Genomic DNA, 23,955 nt, shown 5'->3' with positions numbered 1-23,955 from the left:
TTTTAAAATATGTATGCTAGGTAAGAGCAGTTCGATGAACCTATAACAATAATGTAAATATTTTTTTTAGTAATATATAGTACACAAGGGATTTATTTCTCTGTAGTGCATACCTTCATCAAAGAGGCTTTGATCTTTTTGTGAGACTGATTGTTTGAAAGTTTTATTTCCTGCAGGACATATTTTATCTGTCCTTTTTGTTCTTTCTTTCAAAATGGCCTTTAAAGTGAAAATGACCAGTCTTGGTCAGTTTCTTTGCTCTGTCTCATTCTGCTGAGATAAAAAGGAAGGTAACTAAGACAAAGGACTTAACAGGACAACTGTGTCATGATAATTTGCAACCTAGGAAGGCTGAGCTGTTTCTACCAACTCAAGAAGTTTCCTTTCTTAAAGGACACACAGTAGCGCTTTTCAAAATAATTTCAAATGCATCACATGTGTTGGGATCAGTCATGTAATAGTTTAGGTGTTAAACTAGAAATATGCTTTTTTATAAACCTCCAGATTTGTTTCCTTATTTTAACTTTTAATAGCAACATATAATGTCCAACGGGTAAAAACAATATTAATACCTTAAAGAAAATGTCTTACTCATGACATTTTTAGTGTATCTGTTAGACAACGGGCACGATGGACAAAGTTTATAAGTGACACTTTTGTATGCGAGTATAATCCTCTCTTTATGTATTTTTAAGAAAAAAACATGTTTTACTGTGGCATGATAAAAGGCTTCATGTCTTATTCTTAGAAACTCAAGTAAAGTATTTAAGGTGGGAAAACTGTACTGCAATACAGAAGTAAATGATCAGATTTTTTACTACTAATACTGAGTAATACTCAGTATTTACTACTGAGCAAACAGCTAAATGATAGATCTCTCTGAAATCTCTCTGAAATAAGTTACTGCTTTCTCTGGAACAAGAAGTTGAGATTATCTCTGACATACTCTCTGTTTTCTAAAACATATAGGATCAATTGCAACAAACTGAAGGCAGCGTAGTAACTGGAGCTGAACTTGTGGTTAGAATGCAGATCCATGTTAAACTAGTGCGCTAACTTAAGACCAATTGCTACGAATTTGGCACTGAATAAATCTTTTCTCAATTGCAATGAGCCTAAAGTAACAGCTGCTGCTCTCTAGAGGTTACTAAAGTAGGGGACTAACCTCTTTACATGGTTTAAGCAACTAAGTAGCGAACACTGTACTAAGCAGAACACTGGATCACAGTGACTTTGAATGATAAAATGTATTATTAGATTACCGAATACAGTGAAAAAAATACTGTCCCTTCTCAATGTATTTATGCACCTAGGAAATTATTGTATTAGGAAATATATACTAAAATTGGGTGTAAGTCTTAAATGTGTTTTGTCACATCTGGGTGCAATTGAATATATCTATTGTATTTTTATTGTGTTGGGACACTACACTTGCAGTTCTCAGGGGTAAGCAAGGGTATTGGGGATTTGGGGGTTCAGTGAAGATGTTGTGTAGGCAAATGCAATGGTTAAAGAAAAAAAAATATTGACAGCTTTAAGTTATTATTTATGACAGTTCTTCAGAATACTTTCCATTCTTAATCCTGGGACTGTAGTCCAATAATAACAGTGTTGAACAGGAAAGCAGTGGAACAGGAGGTTCACCCCAGTTTGTAGCAAAGTTGAATGGGACTGTATATGCCACAGTGATGATGCTGGCTCTTATTGGACTGGTACACAAACCAAATAAGAGGCAAGCAAAATACTGTTTTAAAATTCCAAAGGCTCACAAGGTCAGAGGAACAGTGACAAACTGAAATGACCTGAAAAGATCTGTTACAGAAGTTGCCCAATTTGACCTAGAGCTGCACATATATATACTGTATTTTTCACTTTCAATCCTCTCCGATGTACCATCAACTTATATTGCTATTTCGTTTTGAAAAATTATAATTCCCAATGATAATAGACATTAGCTGGTGCTTTTTGTAACTATTTACTTACTCCGTTGTAAGGAATATGTAGTACATGCCTCTGTCAGTCATTGTTCGACATACCTGTAACTAGCTCACAACCTCAAACAGAGAAATTCCGCAAATTAAAAAGCTCTTACATGAAGTGCAACACAAGTAGCCCCTAAAAGTGAATTAGATATATGCAGCCACAGATGTAGCCTATGCTGTACATACAGTTAAACTGAAATAATTCATTTATATACGAATAAACTCTGTATGAGTGCTTATTATTTATCAATGGAAATAAAAGCCACTATAATATGATACATCTTTAAATTCAAACCTGCAGCTGCTGTAATTGTTTGTTTCATGACTAATTTCAATTGAGTATCACATTAGTTACGTACTCTCATCTGGTATATTTTAGCATAAATGCAGTTCTGAAATCTAACCACTAACATCAAATTGTCAGAGACATTCAGTTATATACTGTATAAACACAAACCAGACAAAGTAATATAAAGTAATATTTCTATATTAACATGGCCTGCATATTAACAGATCAGATTAATTTAAATGTTCTGATTCAGAGTCCTATGCAGTTCATGCTAGTTAGAACAACAACAATGCTGAGTCCTCAGCTCTGTACTAAGCACAAGTTCAGCTGGTCTCTTACTTTGTTTCGCTTGTTTTTTGTTGAAATTGAGCTTAGAGCTAGAGATGATCTCTAAATAGCACCGTATTAACTAGTCATCAACTTAGTATGCAGCTGTGTGCTACTATAAATCTATATACCATAAATCCAAAAGTTTGTTGTGATAATGGTTGAAATACTTACTGTACTTATTGCAACATTTTATATTTTGTTTTTTTCCAGTAAAGCCTGCAGACAATTTTAAATACTTCATAAAACATAAGAAGAGTTTGAGTAGATTGTATTATGCCCTTTGAAATTATTGGGACAGCACAGTAAAACATATTTTTGCTTTACAGTCTAGCAGTTGGCGTTTGTGATCCTGAGATTAATATGAAGGAAATGTACAAAGAAATCTATTTTAATTTTGTGTAACTCCGGGCATATTTTTGATCAAATTGGAACAAAATCATACTTTGTGTTCAACCCACTGATTTCAAATCATTTCAAGTAAATTTCAGAGTTGAAAAGTTAATATTTGTTTGCATATCTCCTTGGGACAACAACTATATTGAGACTGTGACCCACTGAACCGCATTAAAATTCTTTGCTGTAGCCACTTTGACTTCTTATTTTGTTCTTCAGAATATAAAATGCATGGTCTATATAGATTTAATTTTGGAGATTTTCCACTTTTTCTTTTTCAAAGTTTCCTTTTTTACATTGGCCATATCTGCATCACCCAAATATAATATAAAAAGACATAATATGAAGTATTTCAGGTGGGTAGCTGCATCAATATGCATAGGCAGCAAAAGAACAAGTAATAGGTTTATTCCAGGCTGAAAAGGGAAGAAAGAAAACACAACGTTTCGGCCGTGGAGTCTTCCTCAGGTGTGAGAGCCTGAAGAAGGCTCCACGGCCGAATCATTGCCTTTTCTTTCTTCTCTTTTCAGCATGGAATAAACCTATTATTTGTTCCTTAATATAAAGTACAGATGCAGCCATTCAGGTACGATGCGGTAAAATGCAGTGGGCGTGCTGCATCACAACGCATCATATCGCGTCATACTGTAAAATACCACCGATATGATAATAGTATCCTGAATCACCACCAGGTGGAGCTAATAAAGCTCTGTGTATTACAGCATGTTAATCATTAAACATTAAAAAGTCTGTATATTTTATAAAAGTAATATTGCTCAGTTGGACAAAAGTACACAACCTACCACCTTTATCATAAATATTTTAATTATGTTTAAGCCATCGTGCAAAAGACGTAATCACGTGGAAAAGAGTGAAACTGAAGCAGACATTTCCAAAGACAGTGTACTACTGTGATCATTTGAGCTACAGAACATGAATATAATTATATCGTTATTAATTTCTTTAGATATGCGATTCCATATTATATTCCCTATTAATCAAATTCTAAAAGTATGCTTTTGTTTACTCCAATAACGAGTGTATTCGCAGAAAAGGTTAAAACATTGTAACTTTTTACAAAGTATATAAATTTAATATAGTCAGAAGGAGCACATAATAATGTTTCCAAAATAACCACATGTAAGACTTTGATGAAGTGAAATACTGGTGTGCATTTTTTTTTAAACTACCAAAACCAGCCATATACAGTTTACAGTGGTGTGAAAAAGTGTTTGCCCCCTTCCTGATTTCTTATTTTTTTGCATGTTTGTCACACTGAAATGTTTCAGATCATCAAACAAATTGAAATATTAGACAAAGATAACACAAGTAAACACAAAATGCAGTTTTTAAATGAAGGTTTTTATTATTAAGGGAAAAAAAAATCCAAACCTACATGGCCCTGTGTGAAAAAGTGATTGCCCCCCCTGTTAAAACATAACTCAACTGTGGTTTATTGTATCTTTGGAAAGCTGAGTTCAATTTCTCTAGCCACACCCAGGCCTGATTACTGCCACACCTGTTCTCAATCAAGAAATCACTTAAATAGGACAAAGTGAAGTAGACCAAAAGATCCTCAAAAGCTAGACATCATGCTGCGATCCAAACAAATTCAGGAACAAACGAGAAACAGAGTAATTGAGATTTATCAGTCTGGAAAAGGTTATAAAGCCATTTCTAAAGCTTTGGGACTCCAGCGAACCACAGTGAGAGCCATTATCCACAAATGGCGAAAACATGGAACAGGGGTGAACCTTCCCAGGAGTGGCCGGCCGACCAAAATTACCCCAAGAGCGCAGCGACGACTCATCCAAGAGGTCACAAAAAAACCCACAACAACATCCAAAGAACTGTAGGCTTCACTTGCCTCAGTTAAGGTCAGTGTTCATGACTCCACCATAAGAAAGAGACTGGACAAAAATGGCCTGCATGGCAGAGTTCCAAGACGAAAACCTCTGCTGAGCAAAAAGAACATAAAGGCTCGTCTCAGCTTCGCCAGAAAACATCTTGATGATCCCCAAGACTTTTGGGAAAATACTCTGTGGACTGACGAGACAAAAGTTGAACTTTTTGGAAGGTGTGCGTCCCATTACATCTGGCGTAAAAGTAACACAGCATTTCAGAAAAGGAACATCATACCAACAGTAAAATATGGTGGTGGTAGTGTGATGGTCTGGGGCTGTTTTGCTGCTTCAGGACCTGGAAGACTTGCTGTGGTAAATGGAACCATGAATTCTGCTGTCTACCAAAAAATCCTGAAGGAGAATGTCCGGCCATCTGTTCGTGACCTCAAGCTGAAGCGCACTTGGGTTCTGCAGCAGGACAATGATCCAAAACACACCAGCAAGTTCACCTCTGAATGGCTTAAGAAAAACAAAATGGAGACTTTGGAGTGGCCTAGTCAAAGTCCTGACCTGAATCCGATTGAGATGTTGTGGCATGACCTTAAAAAAGCGGTTAAGGCTCGAAAACCCTCCAATGTGGCTGAATTACAACAATTCTGCAAAGATGAGTGGGCCAAAATTCCTCCACAGCACTGTAAAAGACTCATTGCCAGTTATCGCAAACACTTGATTGCAGTTGTTGCTGCTAAGGGTGGCCCAACCAGTTATTAGGTTTAGGGGGCAATCACTTTTTCACACAGGGCCATGTAGGTTTGGATTTTTTTTCCCTTAATAATAAAAACCTTCATTTAAAAACTGCATTTTGTGTTTACTTGTGTTATCTTTGTCTAATATTTCAATTTGTTTGATGATCTGAAACATTTCAGTGTGACAAACATGCAAAAAAATAAGAAATCAGGAAGGGGGCAAACACTTTTTCACACCACTGTAAATAATATGTTTATGTTCCTAAATTAATATCGTTTATGACCATCAGAAGCGTTATGCACCTCTTCTTTTTATGCTCAGCTACTAAAATTTCCCTTTAGTTGTAAAATTCCATATAAAAATTGAATACTAAGCGGATTAAAACATGCACAGAGTGATTAAATGATTAAATTTTTTCACTAACAATCAATGCACCACGAGTGCCCCTGTCGGTCATTTTGGCCAGCCAATCACGTACCGCGGTACAACGCAGTGACTTGTGGGTAATTGCATGCGGTATGGGTTTGTACGGGATGGGATTTTTGTATGGGATTTTTGCATGGCTGCATCTGTCTGTATTATATTGTACTTATATACTGTACATATTGTAAAAAATGATACATTTTGACTTTGCTGTCCCAACTCTTTTTGAGGGAACTGTATATACCAATAGTTTAGGACTTGATTCAGTACACCTTGTGATTATTTCCATTATTCTACTTTCTGAAATGTACACATATCCCTCATTAAATGTGCACCTTACTTTCAAGCGCTAACTAAAATGAGTGATACATACTGTATACACATCTGTTGTTACAAACAGGGGGGTTATAAAAATGGTGAATAACAAGAAATGACCAAGCAGATAAATCAATGAGTAAAATACATAATCATAACCCCCAGTTTGTAAGGATTTCTCAAATATACCAAAGCGGTTGATATAATTAGAGGCATGTAAATTCTTTCTCTGGCACAGCTTTAGTGAAAAGAGTAAGAGATGCACTCCCTATGCTAAAAATGGACCCATCAAGCAGGAAAGGGCATTTTTACACGTGGTATTCTTCACTCAGGAAATCAAAACTCTCTTAAGCAAGGTTCAAATACTTAGCTCCAATTGGATCTTTTCAGGCGATCTCAAACTAGGAACTCTCGCCTGGCACAACTTCAAGTTCCCCACCTGTCTCCTCTCTCTTTTGTGGTCTAACCTCCTTTTTCTCTTCCTTTCTTCTCTTTTGTCTGTCTTGATCTGATCTTATATGGTGTCTTTTTTAGACTGTTGATTGACACTCAATCATGTATCTGGATTTTAACCAAATAAGGTATACCAGAAGATTCTTTTGATCAGTGCACTACTAAGTAAACATCCCTTGGTTTGAAGTCTAGGCCTAAGAAACAGAAATATTGATACTATTTTGGTACAGTTTTACCTGTTGTGTCTAGATTCTAAGAGAGACCTCCATTGTCATCTATCTGTAACACTATTTTTGTTAAACATTATGTGTTATACGAGTTAACTTCCTCTTTTTTTCAAGATGGCTCCATTCCATGATGTCTCATCTGTAGCTCTCTTGTTTATATTGTTTATTTTTGTAATATGTCTCATTTTTTTGTGCAAAAAATATGCATGTGATCATCACCTATGACAAACATTCCTTGACCTGAGATTTAGAGTCTCGGATCTGACTGCAGTGGAATTGAAAATACATGGGTTTGCTTTTCAAGCACAGAGTAAACAGGGACACAAACGCAAGAGGAAGTGGGGTCACAGAAGCGCTGTGTGAGGGTGGCTACAGCAGTGTGCCTGCAGGCCCCCACTGCTTAGTTCCTGCTTGCTTATCTGCAACCCCTTGACAGTAAGATCGATGAACGTCACTGTCGCATCAATAATCAGCGTGATTGAGAGACTGCTGCTTCTTCTATTTCAATTAAACTTGACTGAAACCCATCATTTCTGATGCCGCTGTAGAACATGGTGGGTTCATGCTATACTGAATGGACCGCACAGCTCATTCGACCGGCAAGGAGAAAGGAGGTGGAGTGTATTTCATGATTAATAATTTGGTGCAATGACGTAGAAATTCTGTATAGATATTGCTCATCCAATCTGGAATGCCTCACTATTACATATTGCCCTTTTTACCCATTGAGGGAATTTACTGGTGTTACTATAACCACTCTTCTCATTTATCCGCATGCTAATGCTGAAGCAGCACTCCGCGAAATGTACAGCGTCATCAGCAAATATGAAAACACCCCATCCGAACTCTGTCTCTGTCGTGGCATGGGACCACTGAAGCCTTAAAAAAAGTAAGTACATCTATCTCACAATGTAACACTATTTTTGTTAAACATTATGTGTACAAGTATGTGTACCAGAAAGATCTGGATATATCCCAATCAGAATCCTAGATGAATGAAGACATTCTCTGCAAACTTAAAGTGCTGTCTGCTGCCTTCCAATCAAATGACAGAGAACAGTAGAAAATATCAAGGTATGACCTAGAGAAAGCTATTAAACTGGCAAAACAGGAAAACAAGCACAAATGAGAAAAACAGCTTGGGGCAACTCAAGGTGCATGTGGTAAGGATTGCAGCCTATCACAAACTATAAAGGCAACTCCAGTAGTATTTCCTCCACTGATGCATCTCTACCAGATTAGCTGAGCATCTTACACTTCTGCTTTGAGGCTTTTCTCACAACACTGTAGCCAGTCTGAAAAAGGCACAACAGTGCCTGCACATTCTGCGCTGATTAAAGAAATGCAGTATGGGGTAGCAGCTGCAGTTTTCATGAACTTTTACCACAGCACCATAGAAAGTGTCCTCACTAGAGGTATCATTGTGTGGTTCAACAAACAATACTACCATGCACTACAAAGGGTTGTGGCAATGGCACTGAAGATTACAGGATGTGATTTACCATCAATCAGTGAGATTCACACCATCCACTGTCGCAATAAAGCCCAATTCATCATTCAGGATCCCAACCATCCTGGCCACAAATTGTTAAAGCACTATTAAAGCATGGACCACTAGACTTAAGAACAACTTCTACCCTACTGCAGTATGCATCCTCAACAGCTAACTGCAATGCCTCAGACTCAATACACACCTGCACTTTGCACTTTTTTCACTACTACATATTTGTTGTTATTATTTATTATGTTTGTAATGTACTGTCTACATTGTACTGTGTTGTCTGCTGTACTGTGTATGTCCCAAGAGATCAGCGAGAATAAGAATTCCAATGCACATGTACAAATGGCAATGAACTCCTCTACTTTACTAATACAAGTTCCAAGTGTGAAACTGCAGATTTCAGTTGAAAAAGGAAGATCAATGTCCTGGAATGGCCCAGTCAGTGCCTATACATCAATCCTATAGAAAATCTGTAGACTTTGCTAAAGAAGGCTGTGCACAGGAGATCCCTCACAATTTGACTGAGCTTGAATTCTTCTGCAAAGATGAGTGGTATAAAATGATAGAGACTTATTCAAACACACTTACTACTGTAATCAAAGCAAAGGGTATTAGTTAAAGGGTGTGCACAGTTATGCAACCAAGGCATTGAAAGTTTTTTTATTTTTCATTATTTTTCCTAACAATGATCCATTTCTCACTTAAATGTTGGTTACAACATCTTAATAAAGGTAAAAAAGCTCTGACATGATTTGTCTTGATTTCAGCCTTTACATCAACAAAAGCTGAAATTTCAATAAGGGTACCGTACTGTATGTAGACTTTTGATATCCACTTTAAACATATAAACAGTGTAATATTTAGATAGTTGTTTTTTAGCTGTATTATACAGACTAACAGTACAGCTGTATAATGTTGGGAGTATTTGCTAAACAATATCATTGGGTAGTACCACTGTTATATTGAAAATTAAAAATTTATCTCACAAATAAATAATAAAAGATGTATATTCTCTGCACACTGAAGTGAATAAGGACCTTTTTAACTCACTTGTGTATTCAGCTCTAGGGAGTTATGCAGCCTTCTCTGACTTGTGAGATAAATCTTTTATGTAACATTGAAACCCATTAGATATCTTCTCATTCTCTGCTTCTCAACATTCCAGAGCAATGCATATTCCTAGAAATACAGACATGAATGCAACCGTACTTTTACTTACATAGACAAGAAGGAAATAATTGTTTTGTGAAGTGAAACCGAATATTTCTTTTCACACATTAAATTTAATAACGTCTTTTATGCATTCCTTTATTGTTTTTATCAAACTAAATCTGCCCAAAGCATCTGTATTGTAGCAAAATACTTTGAAATTATGAGTGTAGACTTTCACAGATTCATTTACTTTTCATTTTAGAATCTTGTTGACTTATGCAACTTACTGTACTTTCTTGTAGTACCTGAAAACAAATCTTCCCAGATTTTAATTTAATTGTTTTCCAGTTTTCCAAGAAAACAAGTACAGTATTTGTAATCAGTAGTGTAGAATCCTTATTTTCTATAAAAAAGTAAGAAAATTAAACCATCATAAGGACAATAAATATATAATTTAGTTTTTTTCAGTATAATTTCATATATGAGAGGTGAACTCAATTATACATTCACTCTTTGTATTGGTATTATCAAGAGTAATAGAGAGTATCTCAGAGGAGAGTTAGGTGTATATGGAAGGGAGCCATTCTATAAAGCTAATAATAAGAGACTGCTGCTAATTTGCATATTTACATAATATGTAAATTAGTTATCAAAGCAAAACTGCAGAGGATCTCAGTCGTTGTAGAGTGTACCACACATCTTTGTAGTGTAGGAAATACAAAACACTTCATGTATTTGAAAACTATTTTCCTTTGTATTAATTTATATTAAAAAATCAATTTGTATTTGTTATTTTCAACATACAGTATATGCATAGTAATTAAAAACATTTCCAATCCTTATGGACAACAGGAGTGTATGGAAGATTTTCGAGTCTGAAGCAGCAATGCTTGTTCATTCTCTTTCCAACTGGCTAAGGTCAAAGGCCTAAGGAGCTTTCAAAATAATGCAAACTGTAGATCTGTAAAACTCTCGGAACTTATTATTTCTGCTTACGCATAAACAACTGTCACTTTCTCATATTGCACTCTTCTCCTCTCTTAAGTAGAATGTGCCACAATCCTTGACTTGCTCACTGCACTTGTCTAAATCACACTCCCATATTCACTGTAATGAGGTAATGAAAAAGTGCAAGGCACAATCAAAAATAAACTCAAAATAAACTAAAAACAAACGAAGTGCATAGTGTTTCAGTTTCCAAGGGAACATTCTTTGCTTCCATAATATACAATGTAAAATTTAGGCTGGTTATCAGAGCAATTAGCCTCAAGCAGCAATACCCATGATTATTCACAGTAAACAGAATATGCATTAGAGAGATACCTGCAGTGGAAGGCTATGGAAGAAATAATTCCAATGTATACATCATATAATTAGGAAAGCTTATTTTTAGATGTAAAAAAAATGTAATTTAAAAAAAATGAAAGACCAGAAACTTAAAGTCTTTCTGTTAAATTAAAGAGAAAATCTAATATGAAATCAAAAAGAATCTACAAAACTGCAGCTCAGAACTAATTGGGTCATTGTATAATAACTGTATAATTACCTCTCCATAATGCCAAACTGACAAAAATGAAGTCAAATTGCAGTATTTTAACCATTGTGTTTTGGATTTGCTATAAAAATGAGGTGGTCAGTTTAGTACTATATATTTATCAAGTGCAAACTGTGCAAACAACAAGTGAAGAGTTTAATTACTGTACTTAACATTTTAAAGATGATTAAGTATCCAATTATAATTATACTGAAAAGATGATTGTAAACACAGGGACTGAGACAAAACACAATAACTAAACTCTCAAAAAAGAAGATCAATGTATTGAAGGTTGATGACTGAAGTCTGGATGGTTTTAGCTTTGGCCCAAAGACGTAGAATATTGAATAATTTAACATCCATTTGTTGGATGCCAGCTACACTCCAACAGGAGGCTTTCTAGTAATCAAAAGGGGTATTGTACTCAGACATATTAAAAAAAGAGTTGGGGTGACTAAAAAACCTTGTATGACCCTTGTACAGACTTAAAAGGGATATATTATGTACTTTATCCATTACTGAGGTATACTGCACATATATCATGATATATACTGTATATAGTTCAGGTGGGTAGCTGCGTCAGCATGCATAGGCTGCAAAAGAACAAGTAATAGGTTTATACCATGCTGAAAAGAGAAGACAGAAAACACAACATTTCGGCTGTGGAGCCTTCTTCGGGTGTAAGAAAGATAGGGCAGAAGAGAGGAGGAGGCAGGAGCAGGGGAGAGGCAGAGTGGCCAATCAAGTGATACGAGGTCAAGAGAGGTAAGGAGAGGTGTGAAATTAAACTTACAAATGAATAGAGAGAATTAGAAGAAAACAAGTCTGTCGTTGAGAAAAGGGGGAAGGTGTGTACCACGTTTCAGGATAATTTTAGTTACTGATGTCTTCCTGGAGTTAAGAAACCCTACTTTGAGAACGCAGATGGAGAGATCAGTGTGATCATGGCCATCAGAGGTGAAATGAGAAACTATAGGCTTGGAGAAATCTTTAATCTTCACAGTCCTAACATGTTCTCTGAAGCGGTCTCCAAGCCTCCTTCCTGTTTCCTCCTTCCATGATATACAGTATATATACTGTATCATGATGAAGTAGGGGAAGGGTGTTGATTTTTGGAGGACTTCCATACTTATGAGTCATCTTCTTTATGATTCACAGAGATTAATATCTTTTTCAAAACAAACATGGTAGCTAGAGGGGTTTGTGCTGTATTTGACATTTGTCTTGTAATTGATGATCTGATCTGTAAAAATCATGTTGACTGTGTCTCTTGAGGACTCAAAATCAAAGCAAGATTCTGGAAGTTGTTAAGCATTAGATTTAGGAAAAGTGTATGGATTATATTTCCCATCATGGAAAGCACATAGATCCCTCTGTTATTCCAACAGCTAGATTTGCCCCCTTTCATGAAGATGTTATTCTTGCAATCATTAGGGATTATCTTTTCTTTTCAGTTACGTATGATGAAGGTGTGGAGGTGTGATTTTATTTCCTGTCCTTTGTGATTAAAAATGAGTGGGAATTCCTTCATCTTCTGCTACTTCTCCTGCGCTTTCTTGCTCTCCATTTGTGTGATAGCTTATAACTCATCATCAATTCCAAGCACATCTCTATGGCATCTCATTGAAAGCGGATTCTGTGTGGCCTATGAAGTAACTGCAGTCGCAGTCAACCTGACAATAGATGTTTCTGGAAGGCCTCTAAATACTCTAAATACACACACTGGGTGGCATCATGTTAATAAAAATAACATCTATAAAAACAAAAGATAGAATTTCACTAAACATTTCTTTGTAAATGACCACTTTTAATTTCCATTCATACAGAAATACATCAGTTTATTGGAATTTTGTAGCCTGAAAATGAATTGCACTTTGACTTACTGTACAGATTTCTAGTTAATAGTTTGTAGTATGAATTGTAGAGATGATGTAATTGAAAAACCCTGGGAATTAACCTGACTGGAGAATGTCACAAGCACAATTTCTGTCAATTCTTCATTCACCGCATCACTAAGGTCTCCACAGGTTAAGAGGTTTATTTATATATCTGAGGTATATAGATCAGATAGGGTCCATCTCATCCAAGAGATACTCATTGGGGTTCTTCTCTGGATACTGAGATGTCCATAGCAATATAGACACCTGGTAGTCAACCACATAGATCTTCAGGAAATGGTTATTTGACAAGTCCCTGTAGCCTGCTTGAAAAGCCCCAGGGCTTCAACAACAAATCCTGTTGTCAGAGATGTTCAGTCACCCTGAATGATCACAAAATGCTTGGAGTTTCAAATCTGTCCCTAGGGATGACTTGGTCCAGATGGTGACAATTTAAATGCTCACTGCATGATAAGCCCTCATTTCTTATTTTTACATTAGAAAGATGAAATTACATCTTATAAGACTCTTGCAGCTGGTCCAAAAATACAAATAATTTTTGTAAAGCCATCACTGTTCATACAAAACTGATCATCACACATATATAAATAACTCACTATTTTAGTCCTAGACTTTTCACTTAAATGTTTCTATTTAGTTGTCCATTTCATGCTTGTAATATTTGAGTATTTTATATGCTTTACTGTAAGATACTCCATATGCAATTTGAAGCAGTTTATGCAATTTACAATGTAAACACTGGAAATTCACATCACTTTTGAAAACATTTTTAAATGTCATTTTGTATGCTCTCACATATATACTCTAAAATGTACCAGGGGAATTTGAAAAAAACATTTTGCCCTGATAGTTTAGGTGCTGGCCTGGAATACTTTATCATTAAAATATGGCCACAGTTTAGAATTGTAGGGGTTCAGGCCAAGTCACATAGATGGCCAAGCCAGTTGTCTAGTATGAATGTTATGTAGACTGTTGGAACGATTTCTGATCAAATGTTGTGTAATGAATGTACTGTATACATAATGTCAACAATGTGTGTCTCCATTTTTCTGAAACCATGTTAGCACCACACCCTATGAGAAATGTATCCAAGCTAGCAGCTGATGATAACATTGGCCTTAATTACTGTTGCACCCAAATGGGTGGAAGCTCACAGCCCTTAGTTGTCCAAGGAAACCATAACATTGGCACTGATGGCAGGTCTCCCATGCAGCTGAGGATGCAGGCCGGGCACCTCTCGGTCCAACCCACCCCTTTCATGTACAGTAGGTACTCAATCATCTCATTCCATGTCCCTATAAATGTCCTAAGCACCAATCTGGTAGTGTTCCAACACTGAGCCCTGTTTAAGGAACTGCTCATTGTGCGTCCATTTGACCACAGACCATGATCCCGACCTTCTGCCTCTGGAGAGCCTGCATTCCCTCCAGGTTATGCTGAAGACTAAGAAGAGTTTCCTCGGATTGCTACTACACACTCAGAGTTTCTCAAGTAGGTGGCTGCGTCAGCATGCATAAGCTGCAAAGGAACAAGTTAAGGTATATTCCATGTTGAAAAGAGATCTCTGCATTCAGCCTGTACTCCGCTGCTGTGTGCTGTGTGCAGCTCTTTGCTGTGTAGTAACAACTACAGAATTACTAAAGATGGGAACAAAACAGAGTTCCAGTCTTCAGATAGTTCTTTATATTTGTTGGCAAAAAAAATGTTTTTCCATTTTCACACTGAAATTGAATAAATTATTAAACTGTTTAAAGAAAAGCTAGAAGAATTTTAAATAGTATTATAGTGGAGCTGAAGATAAAAGGTGTAAAAAAATGTCATTAACTCTGTGGAGACTACTGAATCACACCTGAGCTTCTTCCACTTCAGAAATGTGCTTGAATGAACAGTTCAGACATGACTTTCTGCAGATTATACACACTTCTAGTTTTGCCAAATGGATGAGCTAGTGGCAAAGTAATGTCTTCAGTTGGTGAACCATGACCTTCAGAGTCTCTACAAAAGCTTAATTTTTTAGTTTTAACAGAAATCACCACTATAATTTTTCACAATTAAAATGGTCATTCACATTGTATGAAGCCATCATGGATATACCCATCATGCCTTAGATCCAGTGATAACCTTTGAAGCCGTGAAATCTTAATGTATTTTTAAATTCAAGAAATAAATAAAGCTGTGCTCCGCCCTTCATATATCACAGGATTTCAGATGTTTACAATGGTCGCATGAAGGAAAAAACACACTTTGGTACACAGTATATACAGTAAACAGAACACTGTGGAGTTACAGTAACTGTCAACCAAGGTTCTATTAAACGAGTAGATTGAAAACTCTTAATTTTGGGATTCTTTGTGAATCAAGCATTGTAGTTCTTCATTTTCTAAATGATACTAAATAGAAAACCTAAAGCAGGGGTTGGAAATGTATGGCACACATGCCATGAATTGTTCACAATATGTTTTTGAACTGCGCACACAATAAAAGTCTAAATAAGTAAGTCAAAAAACAACAATCAAACAATAACAATAAAAATTATGCATGACTGTTGCGTCAATCTGTAAAGTTTGCTATTTGAAATTAAAAGGAGCATGATCAATTGTTTTATTTACTGCATTATCCAGCCTCATATAGCCAGCCTATTTTGATTCACAAGAAAGATTGCATGCTACTTGATCAAGTTTTGTACATTTAGGTGAAGAGTCAAACAATTTGGATGAAATGGTGGTACCTAAGAAGGCAAATTTAGATGTTCACACATTTCATCTCTTGGAGAGACAAAAACAGATCTGTTCAATGCAAATACCATGCTGTTTGAGCTCTAAGTTGTGAAAATATTGTTTACTGCACATCAAGTGTCCAATGACATTTTCAGATGAAGAAAAAGAAATACTTCAAGAATGAGGTGGACAAGACTGAGCTAATCACACTTGTCATAGCAAGCTGCATAAGCAACGCAGTGACTTTACGAATGTCTTTGTTGCTGAAAACCAAGCTACAGTGGGATGCTGTAAAAGAAAGACACATGATGTGTTACAAAACATGAAAAGCCATATACATACATGTAGAGGTATATACTGTATAAAATAGGCTTTTCACAGTTGTTTGGCTGTTTTGTTTTCCTCAATAAAGGCACAGTCATTTCTAGAATAAGGGACTTACCTGTGTCTGCTCACACAGAGAGACACATAAACAAAATGGCACAGAACTATAAACAACAGACAGTGGCATTTGGTATTTAGTGTTGTGTTTGATGGGTGTGAGGATCCCATACTGTCTACTGTGACTCAGAAGGAATTCAAGAAGAGCTGTGCTGCCTAAAACCTATGTATGGCACAAAAACATGGAAAAATAAAGATTAAAATGTTAGTTAAATATTTTGAGGAAAAAGAGGTCACACAACTAATGTTTCTAGCTGACATCAAATTGCATATAAATAAAAATACAGGGTGTAGATCAAACTGTAATAGCTATTTTCTTCATTGGATGTTAACATGTTGACCTTCCACTATTTCCAATATCTTGAAGAACTACCTAAACATAACACCATCAGTGTTTCTGAGATCGTCTTTGCAAGAATTCATAACAGAGTTTGTTGTCAGATTTAGTGATTTCCAAAATGTTGGACTGATCTGATCAGTTTATCTGATCCACCCAGATACCAGCAACATGGATTTAACAGTGTTTCAGGGAAGATGCATGCTGACGATTTTGAAATGCATCTTATTCAATTGCAATGATTAAACTTAAGTTCAGGGAGTGAAAGGATCATGCTATATGGTAATATCTGCTTTTTAACAATTTTAAATATTATATTTTAATCATAGTTTAATAGTATAATTGTCAATTAATATGTAAATATGATTGTTATTCACAACATAACTGCAAACCACCATACCACCCAAAAGGATTTCATATAATCTAAATTGTGATGTTAAAAGATTTCATTGTGATTTTGTATCATTACTTTTAAAAGTGAAATTAATTTCTTGCAAATGGATTAACTACAAATCCCCTAAAGATACAGTATGTTTCCATTTTCCTTACAAATGTACTGCACCTAACATGACACTATATTTTGTGCTTTTTATTACACAACTGATAACATTTGTCCACTATAATAACATTATTTCCTTTGAGGTCTGGCATATATTCAGCATTTATTTTTACATTAATATGTAAAGCATTAGTCTTTATACTCTTCCTTCAAGTACAGTATAATGGTCATTTCTTTGTGAAACCTTGGGCCCATCTGAACCTGACACGGGCCCTTAGCTCTTAAGATAAGAAGATATGAGGTACTATGACACACATTCTTTTATATCTTGTTGTAACGTTAACAAGATGAATTTCCTGAAGAGCAGAGAAATCATCTCTTGAGAGCAATAATACAACTATTTTTGTATTGCTGCCAGCACCACATTGACAACTGAACTTTAGTAAAGACTATTTTTTGTACATGATGCCTTGGGGGCCTAAGGTTACATATGATAATAAGATTTTGTGATAGTGATAGAATCATTATACTGTATGCTGGCAGAATCACATTAGTATGACTTGATAGTTAAAAAAAAGACATTTTTTACATTACATTGTTAAATTGTTGCATTTCTCTATAGTTATACTAACAGATTAATCACTGATACACACTTTTTCATTTGAATTCTAGAAGAGTTGTAATAGTGTGAATGTATCCAGTGTCATTATTTACATACTGTATGAAAGTGTTCTGTAAAGCTTGTTCAATCAAGCTCTTATAATAACTAATTGGTTTTCTACATTAAATAGCCACATAAAATTCAATACAATACACCTGTCCATTTTACTGCATTCTTTGCCTAAAATGCATCTAAAATGGCATGAAGTGGAATAAACTTGTGATAAAATATTGTAAATTGTGCTATGAGGTCAAATGAACATACAGGTACCCTAATAACTTTATTTAACATTTGTGGTTCTTACATTGCTATCAGAGAGAATACCAAGTAACATAAAGTCTTTTAAGTCATTACAATGTTATAGTTATTTCCAGATTAATTACAAGGTACATACAGTAAATGGATTGTGTTCCTCTCTATGTCAAATTCATACTTTTCCATGTACAATACATGTACACAACTCATATCTCAGCCTTTCTTGACAGCCTTATTGAAGGGCTTCCTTCATATATCAAGGACACTAACAATGCTCTCCAACTTTTTAATGATTTCCAGTTTCAGGGCCCAGAATGTTACATTTTTACCATGGACATCACATCCTTATACATCGTCATTCTCCACAGTGACTTAAACACACGCTGGACAAACGCATAGTGCTCTCAATGATCGACTCGTTTCTTTTTAATCCTCTCTATTCATTTGTAGGTTTCGACTTCACACCTCTCTTCACCTCTCGACTTCATACCACCTGAGTGCCCATTCTGCTTCCCTCCTGCTCCCGCCTCCTCTCCCCTCCCGGCTTTTGTCCTCCCATGCTTTATTAGTTGTCGATCTTCCTCTCTCTCTCACACCTGAAGAAAATGTGCTTCTTTTCTTCTCTTTTCAGCATGGAATAAACCTTTACTTGTTTCTTTGCATGTACTGTATTACCATTTTATAATATAACGATATCTGTAAAGCTGTTATCAAGGCTCTAAAAGACCAAAAAAACCTATATAATAATCATCAAATCACTTTCAAGAATCAGTTCAGGGTTACAGGGTTACAGTGGCCCAGAGTCTATCTCAGACACCACTAGAAAAGAGGGGGGATATACCTTGGAAAGGACACCAGTCTTTTGCCAGGCACACACAGACACATGATTCAAATCATTTTCCTAAAACTGACATTCTGGGGGTGTAACAAGGTTATTTTTACTAGTCCTGTTACATTAAGTGATTACCCTTGTAACCCAGACAGCACTGATTCCACCCGCAATGAAATATTCAATCTTTAGCAAGTACCACATCTTACCACTGTCTTGGGGAAATTGTGTTTTGTGTGATGTGTAATCATATTAAGTTATCCAAGTCTCCTAACAAGAAAGCCAATGTATTTAATCTTATGTTAATATGTTTATATTAACAGGTTGATGTTTGTTCAGGGACTTAAAATCAGCTATTATATTATTATTGGTAGTAGTAGTAGTTTAATTTTGAATAATCATTACATACTGTACCTGTAGGTTCTAATAATATGATGGCTGCCATGTGGATTTTATTTTTTATTGTTACATATGCATGTTAAACTCTGAAACACAAGCTTGGCATGGGTAAAGGATACAGTAAGCCAGTCACACCCATGAGACAGCCTCAGTCCCACTCACAGAAAAGGTGGAAAATTCTTGTAGTTCTTGACCCAGGGGTCAGCACAAACAGATTGGAAACACAGACAGCACAAGGGCAAAAAGGTAGGACAGGATTAGAAACTATAATAATGCAAATTTACCTGTTTATGGTATCTCAAAATCACTGGGACAATGTACCTATAATTCTCAATTCTCATAACCTTGCCAGAGTCACTCAGATGTGGTCATCACTGTACCTGACTCTCACTCCATAGTAGCTCCAGTAGACAGTATTAGTACAGTAAGTATATGCATATTTTATTAAAGTCCTTGATATGAATGCAAGATACTGTAATCCTAAGATCATCTCCCACATTTGCTCACACACAAAGACCACTATCATCCACAGACAGGGGTCTCTTTCGCTACATTTCTGTGACAGGCAAAAGGCTGTTTGGTCCAGACGCACAAACATTTTTAGAAATACTTAATATCACTTAATTCTATGTGAAATAATACGCCTTGTCCCTAAAAAAGACATAGGGCAGCTATATAAACACTTAGACAATGCCCAGTGTTTTAAATTGACAATATGCCATATTTTGGTTGGAAATGTAGCTGTTCCCTAATATTAAGTTGCCTTTATCCACCACCAAAATGCAGCATCCACCTAGGTATGTCATTATACACCAGTATTCCCACTACACTGTAGATTAGCTGAAGAAGCAAGCACTAATTTTACCATTTGAAGGAGAACTTTAGCTAGGCCAGATTGTTTAAGCCTAGAGTGGAAATGAGGCAGGATGCCGGGGTTTATAACACTACTTCTAATATTATCTACTAATTAATTGTATTTCACAGTAGTTTAGCTGATATTAGCATTATCTTTGTTATTCATTTATTCTAGATCTCTGAAAACGTTTACAATATACTGACTATGTTAAGAACCAAACTAAATTTCTTTAACCTTTTCAGTGTCTTGAGACCTTTGCTCAATTATCGCCCAACATAAAACATGCCTGCATTAATGATGTTATCATTCTATTTCTGTCTGTGATACGTTCATACTAATGGCCACATCTACCATCAGCAGCTATGAAAATGTTACTGTACTACTTTTGTTAGTAAGTGTGTGAAGAAATGCTGCAGTCACTGCCATAAGCACAGCCTAAATGTAAAGGTATAACTTTAAAAATGTGTAATGTGTAAAGCATTTCTTTGTTGATTCCAGACATTAAGCATTTAACAATGTGAATTCAATTTAACAATGAGCCATAAAATTCACCCTTGTAACTAACAATAAGCTCCTAGCTCTATTGATCAGAACTCATCCAAATCCCTTGACTTACTATTTATTTTTTCTGGCAAGTCAAGGACAAACTTTAGGCTTCAAATGTAATTAAATTTAATGTACAATTACAACAACAACAATAATAACCTTTTAAAGATTTAATCTACTGTTACAAATGGGGTGTTACAAAAATGGTAAAAACCATCAATTGATTATGCGGTTTAGTCAAAAAGTAAAATAATTATTCATAACCCCCAAACCACAAGTTATTTCTCTAGAATAAGTGGCTGGTATAATTAGAAGCACGTGAATTCTTTATTCTTTGGGACAGCATTGGTGAAAAATAATAATTCAGGCACACTCCGTTAAACAAATATTTATTAATGAATATAATACAAACACTACACTACACAAAACAAGACATATAACACACAGGTTATATGTATACAGTATTTAAAGATAAGGCATTTCAGAGACCTAACATTCTAATCACCCAGAAAAACCCCCAGACTTCTACTAAGTATGAAACTCTTAATTAAAGCCTACAGAGGCCAAATAACAGTTAATGTAAGTTGTCTTCTAAATAAATGCCATACAACCTACAGTTAAATCTCTTTCTCGGCATACCAGCTGCCACAGAATAAATGGGAGTCTATTTCCCTATTCTAAAAATGCACCCTAAGCAGAGTGACATCTCTAATTGAGGTATCTTTTTACTCAGGAAACCCAAGTTCCCTAAAAACACAAAATAGCTAACTTTCTCTAGCAAGGTTCAAGTACTTAGCTCCAGTCAGGTATTGTTTGGATGATCATGAAGTAGGGGCTCTCGCCTGGCGCAAGCTTCAAGTTCCAACTCCTCCGGACTCATCTTTTGTCCCTCCTCTGCCCTAGTTCTCTTCTAGTCTCTCCTCTGTGCTCTTATATGGTGCGTTTCCATACTGCTCATTGACAATCATTAACCCACAACATACCCAGGTATACCAAGGTAAACTTTACAATTGTTTTTGATCAGAGGATCCCTCACATCTCAGCAAACATCCCCTTTGCTTTGAAGCTAGAAGTGTTAACTCTTCCGGGTGTCACAAACTTTATCCAAACTATAAGAGACACTTCCTAATCACCCAAAGCTATAGTACCAGAATGATAGGTGAATCCTTTTAAGAAGGAGAAAAATCATTCATGTCACTTTTATAAGAAAAGTAACTTTAGACTAGACTTTAGACTATAGCAATTCTTGTAAAATTGGAAAATAATTAATCATAAGCTTTTAAATATTTCTTGAAATTACTGCATCAACAATGGATTCATCATTTCATACTTTCAAAAATGTAATAAGTGTGCTGGAACGTTTGTACAGTGGCATAAAAGTGATAAAATGTACACATGATATCCTATATACTGTATATACAGTAATTTCTTCTAAATAATGCATACAAACTACTGTATGTGTTGCACTACTGAAGTGCATAATCTCTAAATTGGTCTAGGTACTTTAATAGCTCAACAAAACGGTTGGATTTTGAAAAAGGTTAAAAAAATTGCACTTATAAAATGTACCTCAGTGTTTTGTTTAAGTGTAAAAGCATTCTGTGATTTAAACTTTAAAAGAATCTGCTGAAGAAGGAAATTGCACAGTCATTCCTGTGACTCTGTCTAACAAAGGAAATCATAATTTTAAGAACCCTTCTGATTTTACCTGTTGGACTTGCCGAAGAGCTCCTCCTAGAATCACAATGTGGGATTAGGTAATCAAGATATACTCAAATACTCATCTCTTTGTACAGTATGTAGGTCTTTCATCTCACAAAAGCTCCAAACTTAATCCCGAAGGAACATTTTAAAAATATCCTTAAATGGAATTTTCTTCTTGTTGTACTAAACAACATCCTGTTCGAAATGATCTTAAAATCCACCTGTCCCTTGACAAAGTGAGGAAAGCTATTAAACCCATGGAAACAACAAGGCATCTGGGACTATGAATTTTCTTTTTAAATTTTCTAGCAGAATGGAGTGAAACTTATATGACAGCTTCACACCATCTTCTTGATTAATTGTAATGATAAAGAAATCCCTGCTAATAACAGTTACCATAATCATAATAATATTCAGAAAGGATATAAACCAGACAATAGGAATTACACTTGGAGTCTTGCTGTTCATCCCAGAAAAGGTGTGTTTCACTAACACTAAGAGTCTCAATGTGGATTTAGGAATTTAGGAAGCACTACTGACATGGTCTTCACTGTTCATCAGCTACAGGAAAAACATTGACAACAACAACTACAGTAGCTCTCTATATGACTATTTTTTACTCACAAGAAGCCTTTAAAGCAGAAGCACTGTGCAACATCCTTCTGAAATACAGCTGTCACCTAAAATTTGTAATTCTTCATGTTTTCCATGATGATATGCAAGCAGTGATACGTGATAAAGAATCTCTTTGAAGTTAAGACAGGAATCAAAACAAGCATATCCCCAACAATGCTTTTGACATTCCTGTGATGCTGCATGCATCTGATAACCAATAAACTCACAGCTGGAGTAGAGATAATTTACCAAAGAAAAGCTAAAATATTTAAGCTCTTTCTGGTCTGATCCAGAACAAAGACCATCCAGACTTCAGTCATCAAGTTCTAATACACTAGTGCTATTGTAGTGCATATTGACTTGGAAGTCAATTATTAACATCCTTACTGAAGTTTAAAAGAAAATGGGATTGATGCTTAACATTCAGAATACTAAATTCCTACATCAATAACTTGTCAATGAGTAGGCCTCAACTCCAGCATTCAGATTGTTAGGGAGAATCTAGAGAATGATGAATATTTCCCATACTACTGTGTGTATTTTACTGCATCTGTGTGAGAAATAATCTCACACAGATGGCTGACACCCAACAACAAAAATGTGCAATTGTAGCCTTCAACCACATTTGGAAACAGGTGCTTGCTGATTGCAACATTAAATCTATAACAAAGCTGATGGTCTATAGAGCATTCATGATCCCCACCATACTCTATGGAGCTGAGATGAGAACAACATTCAATCTTTACTGTGGATTCTTTCTTAGTGTATGACTTTACAGACAGGCTGTAGAAAGAGAAATAATAATATTGCCTCTAATCATATTTTTCTTTTGCTTCCATTAATTTTCTGTTGGCATAACTACAGTAGGTGTACATCTCAAGTGAAAATTGTCCTTACCATGCAGAGATGTAAAGTATAGTTTGATGTTCCTATATCATAATGATCACTATCACCTTATTTCATGTGGTAATTAAAAGACTGAGGATAAGGCTGTAGACAGATACAGCA

The sequence above is a fragment of the Atractosteus spatula genome, chromosome 8 (assembly GCF_055471065.1).
Source record: "Atractosteus spatula isolate fAtrSpa1 chromosome 8, fAtrSpa1.hap1, whole genome shotgun sequence".
NCBI lineage: Eukaryota > Metazoa > Chordata > Actinopteri > Semionotiformes > Lepisosteidae > Atractosteus > Atractosteus spatula.
The sequence above is the reverse complement of the archived record's forward strand: the minus strand, read 5'-3'. Positions refer to the sequence as shown.